Raw genomic sequence first — 18,589 nt, forward strand, 5'->3', positions numbered from 1 at the left:
ACACTGGGGAGTGGCCATTCACCCGGTCAGGATTCACTCAGTCAGCCCACCTGCTGACACACCAGGTGCTCAAACAGACAAGAGACCTTTTTGTCCAAACTGCAGGAAAGTCTGAAGACATGCTGAGGAACTGATGTTCCATCAATGTGTTCACACTGATGAGAGGCCATTCTCCTGCTCTCACTGTGGAACTGGGTTTAAGTAATCATCTGATCTCACGGTACACCAGCTCATTGTCCTGTTCAGAATAAGGGAAGGGATTCACTAATTAACCCAACCTGCTGACACACCAACGACTTCACTCTGAACAGACTATTCACCTGCCCTGAGGATGGAAAAGCATTCATTGATTCATCTGAGCTGCTGATACAGCAGTGAGTTCAAATTGGCCGTTCACCTGCCCAGTCTGTGGGAAATGATCACTCAATCGTTCACTTTATTACGATAGCAGCAAGTTCACATTGAGGAGAACCCTTGACCTCCCTCCTTTGTGTGGGAAGTGATTGAGTTCTTCCTCCCACCCCCTGAGGCACCAGCAAGTTCATAGTGGGGAAAGACCATTCCACTGTCCTGAGTGTGGAAAGGGATTAATTAATTCATTTGAACTTCTAAAACACTGCTGATTTCACATGGTCAGAGGCCATTATCCTTCTCCATATATGGGAAAGGATTCTCATAATTATCCAACTTGTGTGTCACCAGTGAGTTCACAAATGACTACAGTATTTTATTTTCTGTTTATGACATCCTAGACCTAACCATGTTGAATGCGATCTCCTGCTGATGTTAATAAGCTTCAGCCCAATTACACTGTCTAACACAAAACAATGCCGGAGATCTGAAATAAAAACAGAAATGACTGGAGAAATTCTGCGGGTCTGATAGCATCTATGGGAAGAAAGCAGAGTGAACGCTTTGAGTCCAGTGACTCTTCATCAGAAATGAAAACAAATTGCTAGAAAAGCTCAGCAGGTCTAACGGAAACTGAAGAGAAAATAGAGTCAACATTTCAGGTCAAAGAGTCATGGAATCCTACAGCACGGAGACAGGCCCTTTGGTCCAAACAGGTCTATGCTGACAAAAATGTCCATCCACACTAACTCCATTCCCCTGCATTTGGCCCATATCCTTTTAACCTTTCCTTTTCATGTATTTGTCCAGATGCCTTTTAAATGTTGTTACTGTACACACCTCAACCACTTCCACGTGGCCGCTCATTCCATGTGTATACTACACAGTATAAAAACGTTGTCCCTCAAGTTCCCTTTTATTCTTTCCCTTCTAACGTTAAACTGAATGATTCATCAACTTAACTAACACATTCTCTACATTGTGAAGACAGGGTGCCAATTCGTACTGAGAATGTATAAGGTATGAGCAGGTAGTGAAAGAACACCAAACCCGATCGCAACACTGACTGGGAAGGAATAGAGGCTAGTGAGTGGGTCCTAATCCGAAACTGGGATCCCACTGGAAAGGGCCATTCCAGCAGTTGCTCTAAACCCCCACTGCAGTGACAGGGAAGGGAAAGAATCGCTGGATTCACCTGAGCAAATGTAAACGATGGATGACAGACCAAGGGAAGGAGAAAAAGGACTGATAAAAACTAATCTGTACTTCTGTATTGCCAGTTTTGCTAATAATAAATCACGTGCATCTACACTTGCCTCTAGTAAGGTGACGGGATGGGGTTACTGTGGGAGATTATTAGCATTATGATGGGCTTAGCAGGGATATGTCTACATCTGTCTAACCAGAGTATTGAAGGGAGGGTCAAGATTTGCAGGCTGGATCGACGTAATCAGGTCCATCATTTGTGCAGGAGAAATGTTCTCACTTGTACCAATGAGCAAGGGACCAGTTTGAGATACAGAAGGTTACTAAAATCAATTACTGCAATGGATTGCTCCTCCAAACCGATTGTAAGTTGGTCCTCGACCAAAGAAATCTGTGACAACTCCCATGTTGGTACTGGGACTGCAAGTTTGATTATACCTGCAGGAGGGACTCTGGAAGGGACAGACCATCACCTTATTGTATGACAGAAGTGCTATAAGGGAGGCTCTGAAAAATAACTCCTCCCTGCAAGAAATATCCCCCCCACCCCACTACTGTGTCCATGACTCAGTCCCGCAGAGCCCTCCTGATAAACCGCAATCGGTACAGGAACGCACGGCCTGCAATTATTTCTACCAGGTCTACCCACAGGCTGTATGGTGATTGCACCGCTGCTTGCTTCCCTCGGTCCACTGGAGTGAACTCTCTCTTCTCCAGTGTCTCTCAGTGGAACCGTGGCCGACACTACCAGTGCTCTCTGGCCAGTAACAGTTTGCCGCGATGCTGAAGAATAACTCTTCAGTATGAACTTGCACAGGCCCCAATGGCAGACTGCACGTATCTTCCCAGCCTTTTGACCACGTGGGCAGAGTTTGGCTGAAGGGGGATATAGGGTGGGGAGGCAGAAGAGGGAAACTTCCCCAGTAACCACTGGGGAGATGAGAGATGCTTGTGTGTGTGTGTGTGTGTGTGTGCGCGCGCGCGCGGCAGTTGTGTGTTCGGAAGTGTTCATTTATGGTGAGAAAACCTCTCGCCTTTACCGCTCCTGCCATCATCACAAGCGCGGATCACAAGAGTGTCAATTACCATTACAACAGCTCCAACTGTGTTCTCTTTAAACGAGGGGAATGGCCCCTATGTGGTAAAGTCAACTGTACCCACCTCACAATGGATGCCCGTGTCCTTGCCCTTCCCCAAAACAGAAATGGAGTTAAGGAAGTATCGTGTCCCACTGGCGCCATATTTGCCTGGATTAACCATGATTACTCTCACAATAAAGGCTATTCAGAAACCCTTTCTACAGACCCGGGCTATTTTTTCTTCTTTAACGGTATGGCCACAAACACCCTAGAGTCCCCTTACTCTCACTCGGTGGCCCTTGGAACCCTACTTCCCAGGAGGTTACCCTGTCCGGGGCGTGAGGGACTGGCACCCGGCCGTCAGACGTGTGATGTCTCTGAGGGGTTTGCGCTGCCTATAAAGACCTTCCCACTCTTACTGCCAGACAGGCAGCTGGTTACGGGGCAGCAGGCGTCTTCTGCCAGCTGAGGCCAACATGGCCACCCATAAATGTAACTATCTTGCATGCGGACTGACCATGCTGGGCAATGCTACCCACACAGTGCTCAAGGTCATCACTCAGAACCTGAACCAACTCAGACTTTTGTCCATGCCTCCTTGCCTGCCAGGGTGGCGTTTGCCCTATAGCACAGGACAAATGCATCATGGACCTAGACGATGTCATAGCTAGTGTCACCCGTTATGTCCACAAAATAAATGAACAATTAGGGTCTATAAAGGAGGGCAAGGGATGGGTCGGAAGGGGAGACTGGGAGCTGGGAGGACGGAAGGACTGGCTAGTCAACATGGCTATTTAGGCAGGTGTGGTTATAGTAAGAATCTTCCTGGGAATAGCGGTTCTGAAATGTATCTTACATCAAATGATAGACTCCATGCAGGGATTATTTCCAACAGGACGGGCTTTGGTGACCTGATACCCAGCTCTTGAGGATTCAAAATGGCAACAGCACTGAGATCGGTCCCTATGCCATCGTTATCACAAAATGATAAAAGGAGGGAATGAGAATGTATATCAGGGATGAGCAGGTAGGGAAAGAGTTCAGTTTAGGGTTGCGTGACAAAGGCTCAACTGGCATGACTTTGATCGGATAAAAACTTGCAGGAAACAATGAGGTGCTGGAGGCAAGGGTGGTGGCTTAACAAGGTGAAGTACATCCCGGGTCTGGTTAAGAAGAAGAAGGAAGCATATGTCAGGTATAGACAGGATAGATCGAGTGAATCCAGTGCTTTTCCAGCAACACATTTTCAGCTCTGATCTCCAACATCTGCAGTCCTCACTTTCTCCTGTAGGTAAATAGATGGTGACATCTTGCAAAATGCCCAGATTACAGAGGAGGTGGTGCTGGATGTCCCCAGGACCTGATCAGGTGTACCCTAGAACTTTGTGGGAAGCTAGAGAACTGATTGCTGGGCTTCTTGCTGAGATATTTGTATCATCGATAGTCACAGGTGAGGTGCCAGAAGACTGGAGGTTGGCAAACGTGGTGCCACTGTTTAAGAAGGGCGGTAAAGACAAGCCAGGGAACTATAGACTGGTGAGCCTGACCTCAGTGGTGGGCAAGTTGTTAGAGGGAATCCTGAGGGGCAGGATGTACATGTATTTGGAAAGGAAAGGACTGAATCGGGATAGTCAACATGGTTTTGTGCGTGGGAAATCATGTCTTATAAAATTGATTGAGTTTTCTGAAGAAGTAACAAAGAAGATTGATGAGGGCAGAGCAGTAGATGTGATCTATATGGACTTCAGTAAGGCATTCGACAAGGTTTCCATGGGAGACTGATTAGCAAGGTTAGATCTCATGGAATACAAGGAGAACTAGCCATTTGGATACAGAACTGGCTCAAAGGTAGAAGACATAGGGTGGTGGTGGAGGGTGTTTTTCAGACTGGAGGTCTGTGACCAGTGGAGTGCCACAAGGATCGGTGCTGGGCCCTCTACCTTTTGTCATTTACATAACTGATTTGGATGCAAGCACAAGAGGTACAGTTAGTAAGTTTGCAGATGACACCAAAATTGGAGGTGTAGTGGACAGCGAAGAGGGTTATCTCAGATCACAACAAGATCTGGACCAGATGGGCCAATAGGCTGAGAAGTGGCAGATGGAGTTTAATTCAGATAAATGCTAGGTGCTGCATTTTGGGAACGCAAATCTTAGCAGGACTTTTCCCTTTATGGTAAGGTCCTATGGAGTGTTGCTGAACAAAGACACCTTGGAGTGCAGGTTCATAGTTTCTTGAAAGTGGAGTCGCAGGTAGATAGGATAGTGAAGAAGGCGTTTGATATGCTTTCTTTTATTGGTCAGAGTACTGAGTACAGGAGTTGGAAGGTTATGTTGCGGCTGTACAAGACATTGGTTAGGCCACTGTTGGAGTATTGCTTGCAATTCTGGTCTCCTTCCTATCGGAAAGATGTTGTGAAACTTGAAAGGGTTCAGAATAGATTTCCAAAGATGTTGCGAGGGTGGGAGGATCTGAGCTACAGGGAGAGGCTGAACAGGCTGGGGCTGTTTTCCCTAGAGAGTCAGAGGCTGAGGAATGATCTTTTGAAGTTGATAAAATAATGAGGGGCATGGATAGGATAAATAGACAAAGTCTTTTCCCTGAGGTCAGGGAGTCCAGAACTAGAGGACATAGGTTTAGGGTGAGGGGAAAGATATAAAAGAAACCTAAGGGGCAACCTTTTCACACAGAGGGTGGTATGTGTATGGAATGAGCTGCCAGAGGATGTGGTGGAGGCTGGTACAATTGCAACATTTAACAGGCATTTGGATGGGTATACGAATAGGAAGGGTTTGGAGGGATATGGGCCAGGTGTTGGCAGGTGGGACTAGATTGGGTTGGGATATCTGGTTGGCATGGACGGGTTGGACCAAAGGGTCTGTTTTCATGCTGTACATCTCTATGATTCATTGTGTAAAGCCAGTTAAGGAGGTGAGGAACATCTACTGTGTAACTCCAGATGGCTTCACCTTTACTGTTGATGCTTACTGATTGTAAAGGTCACCCAATCAATATAGATGTTGCCTTATTTGGATGCTGCGCCCTCTAAGCGACGATACAATCCTTAAGAATCACCTGTTCGAGAGAAGACCGAGAACTCGTGTTTGTGTACGTGGACGATCCCGCAATCTATCCATCCATCCCTCCCTCCCTCCCTCCCTGGCCCAGAATAAAGGCGAAGAAGGTAGAGCCATACAGTATCTCTGAGCATTTCCTTTGACTGATAGGGAAACGGGATAACAGCAGTGTGTTTCAGGGAACATCACTTGGACACATGCATCAAACAACCCCACTGACCTGCGGCCATCCACTTCAACTCCCCTGAGGACATGCAAATTCTGGGCCTCCTCTACTGCCAAATCAAAGCCACTTGCCAACTGGAGGAAGAATACCTCATCTTCTGCCTTGGGATCCTTCAACCACACAGTATCAAAATCAAATTCACTAGTGTCCAAATCCCCTCTCCCCTTACCTCATCCCGGATCCTACTCTCCAATGCGGCACCACTCTCTTGACTTGTCCTGCCTGTCCATCCTCCCTCTCATCTATCCGCTCCACCTTCCCTTCCAACCTATCACAATTACCCCTCCCACCTGGATCCACCCTTTGCCTCCCCACCTACCTCCCCCCGCCACATTCGTCATGAAGGGATTCTCCTGCTCCTCGAATGCTGCCTGACCTGCTGTGCTCGTCCAGTGTTACCCTTTTCGATTCTGACTTCTCCAGCATCTGCGGTCCTCACTTTCTTCTTAACTGATGCCTAGTCCTGGATTCCCCAACCCTGGGAAAAAGACTGAGTGCATTCACCCTATCCATGCCTTTCATGATCTAAAATACTTCTACATGATCCCCACTCAGTCCAAAGCTCTAAAGAAAAACGTTCAACCTCTCCCTATAGCTCAGATCCTTGAGTCCTGACTACATCCTTATAACTTACTCCTGCACTCTTTTTCAGTTTAATCACATCCTTCCTCTCGCAAGGTGAACAAAATTGAACACAATACTCCAAATGCAGCCTCACCAACATCCTGTACAACTGCAACATAACTTCCCAATTTCTAAACTCAATGCCCTGACTGAAGGCCAGTATGCCAAAAGCCTTCTTCACTGTCACTTTCAGGGAATCGTGCACATGAACTCCAAGGTCCCTCTGTTCCACTATACTCCTTAAGGCCCTATCATTAACCCTGAAACTCCTACCTTGATTTGACATTCCAAAATGCAAGACCTTACACTTTTCTACATTAAACTCTATTTACCATTTCTCAGACCACTTTCCCAGCTGATCAAGATCCTGCTGTAATTTCTGATAATCCTCCTCACTGTCCGCGATACTGCCCAGTTTAGTGTAATCTGCAATCTTACTGATCATGCTTTGTACATTCTCGTCCAAATCATTGATATGGATAACAAACAGCAACGGACCCAGCACCAAACCCTGAGGCACTCCACTAATCAAGGGCCTCCAGTCCAACACTAAATCCTTCCACTATTACCCTCTATTTCCTACCATCAAGCCAATTGTGTATCCAAAGGTCCGGTGACCTTTCCTCAGAACTGACAGTAGCTTAGGAAATGTCATTTTTTATGCAGAAGATGGGGGGGGGGGGGGGGTAAGGAGTAAACAATAGGTGTGGCAGAGCCCAAAGAGAGGGAAGAACAGTTGCACAGGCAAAGGACTGGATAAAGATCTGGCTAAGAGGATGATTATCTATTAATGGAGACTGTTAGTGACTAATAACGGGTGATAATAAGGCTTGGTGAATGGGGGAGTGGGCTAGGATATAGGAGAGTTGAAGCCCTAAAGTTATTGAACTCCGTATTGAATCCAGAAGGCTGCAGGGTGCCCAAGCGCAAAATGAGGTACTGTTCTTCCAGCTCACACTGGGCTTTGCTGGAGAACTGCAGCAAGCCTGAGACACAGGGTGGGGTGCTGAAGTGGCAGGCAACTGGAAACTTGGTCATTTTTGCAGGCAGAACGTAGGTGTTCTGCGAAGTGGTCACCCAGTCTATGGTTTGTTTCCCTAATGTAAATGAGACCACATTGTGAGCATCAAATACAGGAAACTAGATTGTGTGAAGTACAGGTAATGTGCTGTTTCACCTGGAAGGTGTGTTCGAGCCCTGAGATACTGAGGAGGGAGAAGGTAAATGGGTGAGTATTACACCTTTGGTGACTGCAGGAGAAGGTGCTGCAGGGCTGTGGGTGTGGCAGCGGGGTCTTGGGAGTGAAGGAATGAACCAAGGTAGACCGGAGGGAATGGATTCTGCAGGTAGACAAGGGAGGGGAATGTGTATCTAGTGTTGGCATCTCGCTGGAGGTGATGGCTAATGATCTCCTGAACATGAATGCTGATGGGATGGTAGGTATGGACAAGGGGAATCCTATTGCTGTTACAGGAGGGAGGACAGTGAGTAAGGGCTGAGGTGCGGGAGATGCATCAGCCCCGGTCGAGGGCCCTGTCAACAACGGTGCTGGGGAATCCTCAGTTGAGGAAGAAGGTGGATATTTCAGAGGCTCCTTTGTCGACGTTGGCCTCGTCGGAACATAGACGAAGGAAGTGGGAGAATAGAAGAATCTTTAAGGAAGCAGGGTGTCAGGATGTATAATACAGGTAACTGTGGGAGTCGGTAGATTTATAGTGGATATTAGTGGCCAATCTATCCCCAGAAATAGAAACAGATGTCCAAGATGGGAAGGGAGGAGTCAGAAATGGATCAGGTGAAAAAGTGAGGACGGGGTGGAAATTGGAGATAAAAATGATAAACATATCCAATCCTGGATGGGAGGGGGGGGAAACAATCCGGACGATATCATTCCTAAATCTCAGAAAGTAGTGTGTGAGTGGGGGTGGGGGGAGGTGGCGCTGGAACAAGTGTTCCACGTACCCCACTCTTCATCAGAACTCCATTAACTCTGCTTTTCTCCCCCCACAGATGCTGCCAGATCCCCACTGAGTTTCTCACGCAACTTCCGTTTTTGTATACTGCCTAATGTTCTGATTACATAAAATAATCAGCTGTCTGTTAAATAAAAGGGCTTTGCTCTCTTTCGTTGAAATACTGAGTCGACAAGTTAATTCCTTTTGCAGGCCTCTCCCCGTTCCCCTTCTCCTCCCTCATCATCTCCAACAGTAAGTGCAAGGAGCTCATGCAGTTTCTTTGTCAGTAAGATTGGATTGTCTCAATCTGCTGCCTCTGCTGCTTCTTTCCATTTCACTAGCTCACTGGGCCAGACAAAGTCTCTAAAATTCCTCCTTGCCTGACTTGCCTGACTTGGATCTTTCTTCGATGTCTGTCCTATCTCCTATCATGACCTTTGAGGTCATCTTGTCCATGACACCATCTCCAAACTGAATTTCTGAGCAATCAGTTTCCCCAAGTTGTAAATGGCGCTCTCAGGTACTTAAACCTACCATCACACCAACCTAAGTGAAAAAGCCTTTAACCCCTCCTCGCGAACTACAGCCCCATCTCCAACCTTGCTTTCTTTCCTTGTTAAGAAAGGGTCACCTCTAAAATGGCCTTTACACAATCTTCAGGGTTCCTCATGCAACTCAACCATGATTGGAAGCTGCAGGAGAACTTCAAAGAGAAACTAGGAAATGTGTGTCACACACAGGAGTACGGCCCACAGTCATGCTCAACCAAACAGGACATTTGTTTATATCTGTCAGGGAGGACTTCAACATCTGCTGATTTTGGGGAGAAACTCTGGTGATAGTTGCAGCAAATACATAGTACAATGACTTTGTATTCTCTGGGCTACTTGCACATTATGTGGTGCGTGAGCTGGTGGGTTCATGTTGTGCATCAGGCTGGCTTTTTTTTTACTTCAATGCCAAATGTCATCTCTGCTGAGTGGGTCTCAAACCAGTCTTTGTTGTGGGTTCCACTCTAAGTCACTAACAGCTGTCAGCAAGGATTAATTAGTACTTTCTAATTGAAGATTGTAATGAGTGGAATCTTTCAGACACTAAATCTATTTATGATTAAAGTAAAAGTTCATCATGTTATCAAAAAAAAATCTTGTTGAGAGTTTTTGAGGGATCTAAGATGGAAGTTTTAAAAAGGAATACTCCAGCCTCAAAAATTAGCAAACACTCAGAATATTAAGCTCCAGTCAGTTGTGGGGGTTTTAAATATCAGAAGAAACAAACTAAACTGTTCCACACTATCACTCCTAGTTGTGATTACCAGTAACATCCAAATGATGCCATCATTTAAGAACTCACTGATTTACCAGCAGGTGTCACGACTGAGTGAATCCCTTCCTACATACATAGGAGGTAAACAGCTTCTCCCCAGTTTGAGTGTGTTGCTGTACAATGGGGATTGGATAACTGCTTAACACTCTTTCAGAAGAAAGTGCAGCTGAATTGCTTCTCTTTCGTGTGATCTCAATGGTGTGACTGCAGGCTGAATGACTGAGCAAATTCTTTCCCACACACAGGGCAGGAGAGCACACGGGTGTCTCTGCAAATCCAACGATTGAGCAAATTTACTCACACACAGAGCAAGTCTGCTCTTTCACCCATGAACTTGCAGGGATGAGGATGCTGTGAGAGTAGGCAAATTGTTGAATTTCTTTCTACAGTAAATGCAGTTGAAGACCGGTGTCCTCAGTGTGAACTCTTTGGTGTGATAGCAGGGAGATACTGGAGTAAACATTCTCTGACTTACGGAAGAGACAAATGTCTTCTCCCTGGCACGACTGTTCTAATTTCTCCGTAGTGTCAGTGTTCCTTCAAGTTGGATAATCTGTTGAAGCCCTGACCTTACTCACAACTATAATTCCCTGTTGTCAGTGATTTGATGATTTTTCAAGCTGCATTAAAGCTCTTTCTACAGTTCAGTGCTGCACTGAAATCCGCTAACTCAGGTTGTATTTCTCTTGGTGATTTTCCAATTACATTGATTTCTGAACCCTCCCCTCCAAAACAGAACAAATATTTCTCCTTCCACATTCAAAGATCAATGATATTCCACTCTGGATTAATCAAATAGTTCTGTTAGATTAAATTTTAAACTAAACTTTGAGTTTGAGTCAATAAATTGAGGGGTGATAGATATAGGAGAGATGTCAGAGGTAGTTTCTTTACTCAGAGAGTAGTAGGGGTGTGGAATGCACTACCTGCAACAGTAATGGACTCGCCAACTTTAAGGGCGTTTAAATGGTCATTGGAGGCATATAGATGAAAATTGAAAAGTGTAGCATAGATGAGCTTCAGATTGGTTTACAGGTCGGCGCAACATCGAGGACTAAAGAGCCTGTACTGTGCTGTAATGTTCTATGTTTCCCATCCATAAATCCTCCCCTAATATTGTGTAAATGGAGTTCACAAAATTCACCACTCAGTCTGGTATACAAATACAGAACAGACAATTTCAGTTTCTGTGGAAATTTCCTTCCTCTTTTACTCTCCTGTATCTCTAAATCCCAGCCCCATACAGCCTCTCACCTCTTAGGGCCAAAATCCAAATCCACCTCCACCATTTCCTTCTTCCCCTACTTATGGTCACTCTTCACTTTCTAATTGGAGACATTAATCAGTGGAATATTTCAGACGCTGAATTGTAGATTTTACACAAAACATCAGTTTAGTGTCAAGTGAAACATAATAATTTTATTGTCTACAAGTTCTTGAGAACTCTTGAATAAGGGAGGGAGTTAATCGTGACTCACAAGTCACACAACACCAGATTTATTTGAAGTGACAAGCTTTCGAAGCGCTGCTCCTTCATCGGGTGAAAGCTTGTCATTTCAAATAAACCTGGTGTTGTGCAACTTCTGACCTTGTTCTCCCCAGTCCAACATTAGCACCTCCACATTTTCAAAGAATCATTGCAGCCTCATAAATCAACAATACTGACAGAAAATTATGCCCCAGAGTTAAACGGCTGTTAACCACAGAAAAAACAAAGCAAATTGTCTCTCTCAATAAATCTTGGATCTGATTGACAGCAGCAATAACAGCAAAATCCAACCATTGCAGTTAATCATGTTTACTGACAGAGTGACACACACACACGTGAGTGCATTCTTTTCTCTCACACAGCAGGCGAATCGTCCCTCCCAGCGTGAGTACCTTGGTATACAATGAGAGCAGATGACTGTCTGAAACTCTTTCCCCATGAAGTACAGGTGAAGGATTTCTCCTGTGTGAATTCACTGGCATATCTGGAGGCTGAAAGTATGAGTGAATTTCTTCCCACATACAGAGCAGTGGAATGGTCTCTCTCCAGGCGAGAGCACTAGTATGTTCTGAGAAGACATGACTGATTAGATTAGATTACTTACAGTGTGGAAACAGGCCCTTTGGCCCAACAAGTCCACACCGACCCGCCGAAGCGCAACCCACCCATACCCCTACATATACCCCTTACCTAACACTACGGGCAATTTAGCATGGCCAATTCACCTGACCCGCACATCTTTGGACTGTGGGAGGAAACCGGAGCACCCGGAGGAAACCCACGCAGACACGGGGAGAACGTGCAAACTCCACACAGTCAGTTGCCTGAGGCGGGAATTGAACCCAGGTCCCTGGCGCTGTGAGGCAGCAGTGCTAACCACTGTGCCACCGTGCCGCCTGCGCTGGTGTGCATGCGCTGGTTGGATGAACAAGTAAAGCAGATTGGATGAACAAGTAAAGCTTATGCTGGTGCCGACACGGGGCGACTCTTTGCCAGCTCTCCACAGCAGATCTTATTCACACATTCCTTATTATTGTTCCGCACTTTTAAACTTAAATTCTAAGTCTATTAAAAAAATTACTAATACTGTTCTCTTAAATCTACTTACAGGTCTGACGATCCTACAACTGTCCAGACGTGAGTATTAACAACGCTGGATGTGTAGGCCTGGGGCAAACCTACACTACCAGCTTCCTGCAGGCCCCACGAGGATACCTGGAACCAAGGCCCAAACCCTGAGCCTGCAGCAACCTGATTCCGCAGTGACCCGACCCAACTCAGAATGAAACCTGCCCCCACAGTGACAAGTCCAACGAGGCCCTTCAGCCCAGGACTGAACTCTGAACCCACTTCGACACAACCCCAAGGGGACCCGACCAACACAGGGCTGAACTCCAATCCCACGGCTACTCGAGCGCGAGGAGGCAGACCTGGCCGACCTACCGTCCCGGCTTACCTACCAGAACAGTATACTCACACCACCAACACCGGGCACCACCCAGAAGCAGGAAACCTACCAGAAAACAGGGAAAATATGCAGGGCTGTAGCTGAGACCGAAACAACACTGTTTCAAGTACCCCCCCCTAAACCTGCCCCATCCCCATCATACTCCTGGCAAACATCCAAGCAGTTGAAAAGAAAATAACCAGACCGAGCCTCAACTTCCAAAGATAACTGAGAGAAAGCGGTGTCCTCTGTTTTATGGAGACATGGGTCACTCCTGCTATACCTGACTGTGCCTCGCAAGCTGAGGGGTTCTACTTGCATTGCAAAGGGTGATGGGTCTGCCTCATAATCAACACTTTCTGATGCTCAGACATGGCAACCCTAGAATACCTCACAGTGAAATGCCATCCCTCATACGTACTACACAAGTTCACGTCCACCACCCTGCCAGTTGTGTACATGGTGAAGAATGCTTTGGATGAAATTTACGCTGGGACAAATATTCTGGAGACAAACCCCCCCCCCCCCCCCTCCCACCAAGTCCCTATTAATCGTGGCTGGAGACTTCAACTAAGCCAACCTCAAGATGGTTCTACCAAAATACCACTAGTAAATCTCCTGTCCCAGACAACTCAATATCCTTGACCACTGCTACACAACCAAAGACGTCTACTGCTCCATATCCCATCTGCACTTTGGAAAATCAGATCACAACGCTATGTTCCATCTCCCAGTTTACAAGCACCAGTTGAAAGGGGAGGAACCTTCACAGAAAGTAATTCAATGTTCATCTGAGGCAATGAAAGAACTGATACAGGACTATTTGGAATTGATTAGATTAGATTACGTACAGTGTGGAAACAGGCCCTTCGGCCCAACAAGTCCACACCAACCCGCCGAAGCGCAACCCACCCATCCCCCACATTTACCCTTTTACCTAACACTACGGGCAACTTAGCATGGCCAATTCACCTGCACTTGGTAGAGGAATTGAGTTCCGGAGTCCTGAGGTCATGTTGCAACTGTATAAGACTCTGGTGCGGCCTCATCTGGAGTATTGTGTGCAGTTTTGGTCGCCATACTATAGGAGGCATTGGAACGAGTGCAGAGGAGGTTTACCAGGATGTTGCCTGGAATGGTAGGAAAATCTTATGAGGAAAGGCTGAGGCACTTGGGGCTGTTCTCATTGGAGAAGAGAAGGTTTAGGGGAGATTTGATAGAGGTGTATAAGATGATTAGGGGTTTAGATAGGGTCGACACTGAGAACCTTTTACCGCTAATGGAGTCAGGTGTTACTAGGGGACACAGCTTTAAATTAAGGGGTGGTAGGTATAGGACAGATGTTAGGGGTAGATTCTCTACACAGCGGGTTGTGAGTTCATGGAATGCCCTGCCAGTAGCAGTGGTGAACTCACCTTCTTTATGGTCATTTAAGCGGGCATTGGATAGGCATTTGGAAGTTATTGGGCTAGTGTAGGTTAGGTAGGATTCGGTCGGCGCAACATCGAGGGCCGAAGGGCCTGTACTGCGCTGTATCTTTCTATATTCTATGTTCTACATCTTTGGACCGTGGGAGGAAACCGGAGCACCCGGAGGAAACCCACGCAGACACGGGGAGAATGTGCAAACTCCACACAGTCAGTCGCCTGAGTCGGGAATTGAACCCGGGTCTCTGGCGCTGTGAGGCAGCAGTACTAACCACTGTGCCACCGTTCCGTCCAATTAGTGGATTGGACCATATTCAAGGAGTCAGCAGACAACCTAGACGACAAATATACCACCACTGTCACAGACTTCATTAGCAGGTACGTGGAGAACTATGTGCCAAAGACGACAACAGTGTGTTCCCCAACAGGAAACTATGGATGAACCAGGAAATCCACTGCCTACTGAAGCCCAGCATTGAAGTTGGATGACCCACACCTATACAGGAAATCTGGACAGGACCTCTGCAAAGCCATTAAGAGATGCTGAGAGGTCATACTGGACCAAATTAAAGACCCAAACAAACCATACGGACACCCGCTGCCTGTGGCAAAGCCTACGTAACAGGACATAAAATGAAGCAGAACAAAATAACGGACAAAGCACATCCCCCTCCTGACCCAGTCAATGCTTTCTATGCTTGGTTCGAGCAGAACTCCAGTGGCATGGTGTCACCTGCCCCAACAGCCCCAGGCGTACCTTATCCCTCCATCAACACTACAAATGCCAGATCGCTCTTCTTGAGTGTAAACTGAGGATGGAATCCCCAGCTGTGCACTCAGATCCTGTATGGACCAGCTGGCTGAAGTATTCACTGACATCTTCAATCTCTCCTTGCTACAATCTGAAGACCTCAACTGTTTCATGGAGACCACCCTCATCCCGGTACCAAAGAATGGGGTGGCACAGTGGCTAGCACTGCTGCCTCATGGCACCAGGGATCCGGCTTCGAATCCAACCTCGGGGGGACTTTCTGTTTGGAGTTTGCACATTCTCCCGGTAACTGCGCGGGTTTCCTCCCACAATCCAAAGATGTGCAGATCAGATGAACTGGCCATGTTAAATTGCCCATAATGTTCAGGGATATAAAAGTCAGGTGTATTAGTTTGGGGTAAATGTAGAGTAACAGGGTAGGGGTATGGGTCTGGGTGGTTCCTTTTCGGAGTGTCAGTGTAGATTCGTTGGGCCAAATAGCCTATTTCCACACTGTAGGGGTTCTATGAAAACACACACAACTTGCCTCAATGATTCCCACCCAGTGAGTCTGACCTTCATAATTATGAAGTGCTTTGAGATCTTAGTCATGACCCACATCAACTCTAGCCTCCCAGCTTGCCTTGATCCCCTGTAATTTGCCTACTGGTAAAACAGGGCAACAGCAGATGTTATTTCCCTAGTCCTGCACTCATCCCCTGGAATGTCTGGATAACAAGGGCACCAACAATAAACCAAACCAATCGCTGGTGTCTAGAAGTGACATGATCACCTAAACCTCCTTCCACAGTCAGTGCATCTGAATGGCTTATCTTCAGCATGAATCCACTCATGTGAAATGAGACTTAGTAAATTCTTTCCCCCAAATGAAACGTGAATTATTTAGCCCAGTGTGACCATGATAATTTTCCAGAAAGAAAGGACAGTTGAGTGCTTTACTGCAGTGTCCACACTTTCACTGTTTCTCGATGGTGCTGACCTCTACATAACTGCAGCAGTGTTTTTCGCAGCCAGGATCATAATTACATACTCCTAACATTTCTACAGTTTTTCTATGGTGCCAGTGTCCTTTTGACTCTTCAGATTGGATGATCAGTTGAAACCTTATTTACACACAGAACACTCAGTTTCCTTTCAATGTGCATGGTGCAATGTATTTACAGACTAAGTGACCGAATAAAGCTCTTATTTAGTGGTGAGGACAATCTCAGACGTGTGTCTCAGAACATTTGCAGTCACACAATCTTTGAATTATTTTCTCAGACAGAACAGGCAAACGTTTTTCCTACCATATTCGAAGGGCAATGATACTCAGGTCCTGATAACTCATGTGATCATCAAATCTTGATATGAAGTTTAGTTTGAGTTTTCCACCTGAAACTTGTAACACCCTATAAAAGGAACTTACAAAAGACACCACTGTGAGCACAGGATCAAAACCCAGGAGACAATTCTAGTTTTTAATTGAACATTCTTCTCTCCTACATGAAAAAATAAATTCCAGTCCTACATACGCTCCCTCCTCCCTACATTATAATTCAAATCCGTCTTCAAAATTTTTTCCTCCACTCCCAGTGGTCTCCCTCTTTTTCGTTTCTACAAACTTAAAAACAACATGATCATGCCAATGATTTGCTCTCCTGATCACTGGGATCTTAAAACACCCACTTACTGCTCCAGCGCCACAAATTACCAGGTCAGAAGTCACACGATGCTGAAAATGTGTCGCTGGAGAAGCTCAGCAGGTCAGGCAACATCCAAGGAACAGGAGATTCGACGTTTCAGGCATAAGCCCTTCTTCAGGAATGACGGACAGAGTCTATCTCCAGCAGACACATTTCACAAATGCATATCTGCCAGAACTCTACAAAGACGTGGGCGGCACGGTGGCACAGTGGTTAGCACTGCTGTCTCACAGCGCCTGAGACCCGGGTTCAATTCCCGACTCAGGCGTCTGACTGTGAGGAGTTTGCACGTTCTCCCCGTGTCTGTGTGGGTTTCCTCTGGGTGCTCCGGTTTCCTCCCACAGTCCAAATATGTGCGGGTCAGGTGAATTGGTCATGCTAAATTGCCTGTAGTGTTAGGTAAGGGGTAAATGTAGGGGTATGGGTGGGTTGCGCTTTGGCGGGTCGGTGTGAACTTGTTGGGCCCAAGGGCCTGTTTCCACACTGTAAGTAGTCTAATCTAAGTAAAAAGACAGCAGAATCTGCCAAATCAGCAAAGTGTTTTCATTCCTGTTGCGAACAGTCGGCTTGAAGTCTCTGCTAAAGTTCTGGTAACCTCTGCCTCCAGAGGCAATGGCAACTGAGCTGACTTTCTCTTTATTGACAACTTCTCAGGCTGAAGACCGGCTTCGAACCCACACGTCCGGGTCATCGACTATCTCACAGATGGAACCCTCATTCCTGAAGAAGGGCTTATGCCCGAAACGTCAAATCTCCTGTTCCTTGGATGCTGCCTGACCTGCTGCGCTTTTCCAGCAACACATTTTCAGCTCTGATCTCCAGCATCTGCAGACCTCACTTTCTCCCAGAAGTCACACGATACCAGGTTATAAATCCAACAGGTTTATTTGAAATCACAAGCTTTCGAAGCGCTGCTCCTTCGGTAGGTGAAGTCAACAGCACTCCGGATACTTGTGATTTCAAATAAATCTGTTGGATTATGTCTCGTATAACTTTTACCTTCTCCAGCCCAGTCCAACACCAGCACCTTCACATCATGACAAATCACCAGATTCATTCACCTCCAATTCACAAACCGCCTTTCCCGTTTTTTTCTAGACATGCCTTTTCCTGTTTTAAAGGTACACAGTCTAAACTCAAAGCCGGGTCTCTCAAGGGTGAAGTGAGGCAAGTCTCATTGACACAAAAGCTGCCCCAAGGTCGGAATTCTCCAGCAGGAATTACAATAGATCACACCCTCACCAAGATGGCCGCCCGCCCCTAAACAATCCGCGCCGTACCCTCACCAAGATGGCCGGCCGCCCCTAAACAATACGCGGTACCCTCACAAAGATGGCCGCCCGCATTCCCCACCCCAAAACAACACGCGCCGTACCCTCACAAAGATGGCACCCAGTTGCTCAATAACCTGAGAAGACCATCCCCACCCGCGGGATGAACAAGTAGGCCTGCGGGGCACTTATTCCGGTCCTCAGGCCTCCTCCAGATGTTGATTAAACCCCCCAGGTTCCTTCCTGCTGCCGTTTCCATTCATACCTTGTCTCACAATCGCCTACGCCGGAGGCGAGATCTTTTCTTTCCGGTCTAGCGACCTCCCCATTCAGCAGCCGGTCCCGCTCTCCCCACGATACCCATCACAAGAGACACCTCCCAGTCCATGACGTCACAACAGTGGCAGGGGCGTGACTGAAGACGCGTGAGTCCTACAACCAATCGAAGAGAATGGGGGGCGGGGCGGTCATGTCTTGTCAAAGTTTTAACCTTCTTTCGAACGAAGCTGTTCAGAGATGTTCTTGCAGACCCCTGGAGTAGGCGGGGCTTGAATCCGCACCTCCCAGCTCAGGATTAGGGTCATTATTATTGCACTACAAGGTGCTCCAAAGAGTAGTAACCATTCCCTGATAGTGATTGCCCACCCCCCCTC

The 18,589-nt window shown here is 46.7% G+C and overlaps 1 protein-coding gene across 7 annotated transcripts in view; it reads right to left on the reverse strand.

The window, feature by feature from the left end:
• Positions 1–18,286, reverse strand: part of LOC132836264 (gastrula zinc finger protein XlCGF26.1-like) — a 155,716-nt gene extending 137,430 nt beyond the window's left edge. For 2 of the 7 annotated variants that reach the window (XM_060855629.1, XM_060855625.1), the window contains exons 1-2: positions 18,202–18,286; positions 16,270–16,383 (exon numbers count right to left, since the gene is read on the reverse strand). The gene's annotated coding sequence lies outside the window, so the exon portion shown is untranslated. Of the gene's footprint in view, positions 1–11,726; positions 11,799–16,269; positions 16,384–17,726; positions 17,791–18,073; positions 18,158–18,201 lie in introns of those variants that run through there. The other 5 variants (XM_060855623.1, XM_060855624.1, XM_060855626.1 and 2 more) reach the window with 4 other exon arrangements.
• Between the last annotated feature and the right edge of the window lie 303 nt (positions 18,287–18,589).

This window comes from Hemiscyllium ocellatum, chromosome 46 (genome assembly GCF_020745735.1).
Source record: "Hemiscyllium ocellatum isolate sHemOce1 chromosome 46, sHemOce1.pat.X.cur, whole genome shotgun sequence".
Lineage (NCBI taxonomy): Eukaryota > Metazoa > Chordata > Chondrichthyes > Orectolobiformes > Hemiscylliidae > Hemiscyllium > Hemiscyllium ocellatum.